Below are 5,152 nucleotides of genomic sequence, written 5' to 3'. Positions count from 1 at the left end.
GTTTGAACCACAATTGTAAATATGTTTGAAATGTAATATACAGAGTAAGGTGTACAGTGTAATAAAGTGTTTAAAACATATAAAATGTTTATAAAAATCATTTGAAGAAAACTGTTTGGTAAAACGGCTGATGTGTAGTAAATCATTTGAATGTTGCATATTAATCACATGTGATTGATACAACAACTAGCATAGTTCTACTTATTAATCACATGTGATTGATATTATAACTAGTATGATTCTACTTGTATCCCCCCATAAAATATTTAAAAGTAGTTTAAAACATTGATTAAGGGGTATGAACTCAACTGTGGTAAGAGGATCGAAAAGAAGTGTCAGATAAGTGCTTGGTGTCAAGTGAAGACTTAGACACGCACAAAGATCCTAATAACATATAAGGATATATGTATATACATAATTAGTCTTTAAACAACTAATAAACAAAGTTAAAACACTCTAGGACATGTTAAACACTTTATACAAGTGTTAAAAGTCTCAAGGGTTGCATCTAAGTGTTATAGGGAAAGGCTAGTGTGTTTGGGGTTCACGGGTAAACTCCCTTGGAGTTTACGGTTTTGATGGTCATGACACCAAGAGTTTATGGAAGTAAACTCTATAGTTTACGGTCGTAAACTCTAGTCGTAATGACTAGGTGTTGTTTGGTGGTTTAACAAGCCTCTTGAAGCAATTCTACTAAGTGGTTTGGCCTTTGGAATGGACTTGGGCATCAAAACACCTCTTTTGAGGAGTTTACGGCCTCATGGCATTTTCCCTTGGGTTTATAAACCGTAAACCCATATGGAAGAGTGTAAAGCCATGTTTTCAAGTCCCTAACACAATTAGGGAAGTGTATGAGCTAGTTTCTAAGCCTAAGGAAGGAAAATGACCAACTTAAACTCACTTTAGGGTGTTTACGGTTTTGGGAGATCCCCAAACTGTAAACCCCTATATTTGATGGTCTTTGATGTTTTTCTAGGTTTAAACTCAATGAGGAAGGGTTTAAACATGTCAAGGAAGGTTTAAACATCAAACTAGGGCTTAGATAAGGACTTAGGCACACTTTGGTGCCCTTTATGGTGTTTACGGCCCAAGAACATTCTTGGACTGTGAACACCTTCAATCTTGTGTTCTTGACATATTTTCTTGATGTTTAACTGTAGTACTAGCTTAAAATCACTCAAGGATAGAAGCACTTACTATTGGAAGGCTTGGTTTGTGGTAAAAGGCCAAGAACACTTAGTGTGTGTTCTTAGTGTTCTTGGTGTTTTGGAAAATCTAAACAAAACACATAAATGAATAGATGAATAGATGCACAAACACTAGATTAAGTGTTTTACTAACTTGAAATGGTTAAAACACTTACAACTTATAAGATTTGGAATTAAATCTTGGATGATACTTGAGAGGATATTTTGGAGTTTACTCTTTTGACTTTTGGGGAGTAAAGACAAATGACTAACTTTTTGGGGAGTAAACTCATACATAGGCATGAGTTTACGGTTTTGGTGATTTCTAAACCTAAAACATAAAAGTTTGGTTGGGTGTTTCTAATACGTGAAGTGTTTGCGGTTTTCAAAAATCAAAACCCAAGACGACACTTTCTTTCACCCGTTCGTTTAAAAATAATATTAAAATAATCAAACGAACTTTATATTTCTTAAAAATAAGAAATAATGACATTGACTTATGATACGAAGGGGTTGACTTTTTGGGTTTGACCGAATGGAAATTTCGGGTTGTCACATCATCCCCCTGTTAAAGGGAATTTCGTCCCGAAATTAGAATTTAGATAAGGAAGTAGGTATGAATGATCGAGTCGAGATGAGGGAACATCCTAATCGATTGGTTCTAGTGCTCCTAAGTGAAATCGGGTCCTCGGTTGGTATCCCAACGAACCTTCACTAACGGAAGATTGCGTTGCTTCGTCCGCTTGACCTCTCGGTTGAGGGTCACTGCGTTTCAAATACGAAGGCGAGGATCTCTACGAGTCGACTTACAAGAGTCCTAACGGAAAGGTATGGTTTCACGATCGAGATGCGAAGAGTAAAATGTACGTTGCTGAGTTCGTGGAGTAGGTCTAGTTTGTGCGAGGTACAGGACCGATTCTGGTAAGAATCCTGGAGGTCCTATCTATCTTGGATTTTGCTTTCCACTCGATACGAAGCGTATTAAGCCATTTACAAAGTGAGTTTTTCCTAAAGAACTTGTTCTGTCACTTGGAGCTTCCAAGGATTGTTTCTCTTGCTAAACTTCCCAGTCAAAGGCCACTCTTTCCTGGGTCATAGTCGAAAGGGATCCTGTAATTTGCGAGGAGTTCTGGATGAACTGCGACAGTACGTCTGTAAGACCTAGAATTTGGCGAATGACTGTCGGCATCTCTGGTGTCGACAAATTCTCAACGGTTTTGACAAATTGTAAGAGTACTCAAAATTTCCCACGTCACTTACAGTGTGTCATAGAAATTTGACTCTTAAATTTCAAAACTCGTGCTTAGAGAACTTCGCGAAAAGTACCTCTGAAGGTAATGTTTCCATGGGTTTTCTTCTTACTACGAGGGTAGATAAGTAAGTCATTACATGGAGAAATGACGAACTGATCCAAGTAATGAAAGGCGTAACCCTATTCATTCAGCTCATGAAAACTATTGGCGTATTGGTCCTATCCGAAAGGTATCACTACGGACTCAAAGTGTCTGCATCGAGTCCAGGAGATAGTCTTCCAGACATCTTTCCCTGACACTCGAACTGGTGATATTCGGATCTCAGATCCATTTCTGAAAGTAATTCTCTCCTTGTGTTTGCTCAACCATTTCATCTATGCGAGGCGGAGATAACGATTTCTAATGAAGAATCTTGATGGAGTCCTCGATATCCGAGGCACATATGATGTAATCCGTCGACCTCTGGGAGAATAAGACTGGGGTTCTCTAGGGTGAGAAGCCTAGTCTTCTAATTCTATTTATGTGTAGTTCTCTAAGTTGTCCGAACTGTTCTTGTATCTCCGTAGGTGTTTAAACTATAGGGTGATCTGTTTACGGGAGTCGTACTGGGTTCTATGTTTGTTCGCATGACGATGCGATTACTCGTAGGCTTAAGCAGTTCTCCGTCCTAAAGTTCATATTAGAATTCATACGTGGTTTCACAATCACAAATTCGGGTATACGAGTCGTATATAATTAAGATTGAAAAGGTAGTCGAATAAATGATTCTTCCTTAAGCTCACATCCCATCGGGGAAAAGAAGTTAAAGTGGAATCATCAATTCTAAACCTAGAAGCTTGATTATATATCACTCTTATGTATATCTTCCTCAGTGATAGATTCAATCGCATGAATCCTTGGATTAAACTTGACGTACTACACGAGTGGTACTTCGGGGATTTCTTCGGAAAAAAGGGAACTATGAGGTACGCCTGGCATGAGTACTTCGGTGTTCTGGTATGACGTTTTCGCTAAAAGACGTTTACTGAAAAGGAGACGTATGTATGAAGCTGTTTTTGTGAGGATCAAACTGAATCGAGTCGTATGATAATGTCGAAATCATACTAAAACTTAAAGACATTAGATTTGAACATAAGACGTTTACATACAAAACACAACCGTGCAACCATGAACAGAGTTACAGTACTTTAGACTTACAACAAGACCATTGCTGCGAATTAGGTATACTACAAAAGACAAGTATACGCAGCACGAGCATCCTTTTACTGACAGGATCTCACAAAAAGTAAGACTCTAGTTGCACTAGTTCTGGATAGTTTAGAGGTCTGTTACAACAAGACTCCTAAATTACATAACGAGGGGTTCCGGAGTAGGCTCTCCTGCAGCTGTGATCCTGAAAATTCTCCTATCTGCGCTGGAGTTCTTTGCTATGGGGCAATCCTTCTTGAAGTTCCCTATCTCCCCGCATTGGTGGCATGACTGGCTAGTACTAGCTTTGGTGACCGGATTTCGGTGTTTAGCCAGTGTTATGTGGACACGAGTGCCTTCCTCGTTACTCCACTTTGAAAATTGCTTCTTAAATCGTTAGGCATTATAACTTGTCTTGTGTGTAGGGTTAGTCCCGATGAAAGGGACTTGAGTGATGGGTCGTGCCGGTGCTCCACAACCACGAGCATGGTGCCCTATGTTTAGGCAATTACAACATTGCATCTCACGGCAAGCCCCATGATGATGGAAACTGCACTTATCACACTTCGGGAGTTTTCCCTCGTATGGCCTGCTCGGTATGGGGATGGCAGGGGTTTCCACTTGCTGTTGTTGCATAACCAACCTTTGTGATCTCTTGCGTTCTTTCCGGGCTTGTCGCTTTCGTTTCTTGTTCTCTGCTTTTCAGATTTGCGAGCCTGTGACTGTTACTGTTTAGCGACTCCCTGGATGGATACCACGATTGGAAACTTCATTCCCATCAGCAGCATTAAATGTGCTGATAGCGCTACGGTGCGCAAGGACCATGGTTACGGCAGCCACCACGACAGTTGTAATTGCTGTTTGAAAGGTAGTGGTGTCCATAGGAAAGGCGGAGGTTTCGCCATTCGACTGATTGCTTCTGGGTGACGACTTGATTCTGTAACGCGAAAGATAAGGATTTTGTGAGTGATTCTGGCTGACCCTTGATGTATTTAGATTGTTAATGAAAAGAGTACGACTATGTTCTCGAAAGTTTGACCTACATCCTTATGATGCAGTCCTAGTACGAAATGGAAGTATGTTCGCGAAGGTTTGACCTACATCTTTATGATGCAGTCTTAGTACTGAGTGGAGGTGTGTTTATGAAGGGTTGACCTGTTGGGTTTTGAGCAATCTAACACTTCCTAAGTGTGCATGCAACCCTAATAAACCTTGGATCTATGTTTGTCTAAATACATGCAAAATAATAATTTTCCAAGGTTTATAACCTATCTAACATGGCATGGGGAACATTTCAACATAAAAGAGTTAGAAGAGATTACATACCTTTTGGTGAGTTTGGTTCTAAGGAGTTTAAGGGCCAAGCACCAATAGTGTGAATGCCTCAAATGGAATCACAAACACCACAAACTCTTGGAAAACTTTGAGAGAGTATACACCTTGTATAAAATCGGCCACACACATGCACACACACACTAGTTCACTAGTTTTCTCTTAGGCTCCATTTCATGCTCCATAAGCATG

The sequence above is a fragment of the Lactuca saligna genome, chromosome 1 (assembly GCF_052625555.1).
Source record: "Lactuca saligna cultivar CGN05327 chromosome 1, ASM5262555v1, whole genome shotgun sequence".
NCBI classification, from domain to species: domain Eukaryota; kingdom Viridiplantae; phylum Streptophyta; class Magnoliopsida; order Asterales; family Asteraceae; genus Lactuca; species Lactuca saligna.
This window is presented reverse-complemented; position numbering follows the sequence as displayed.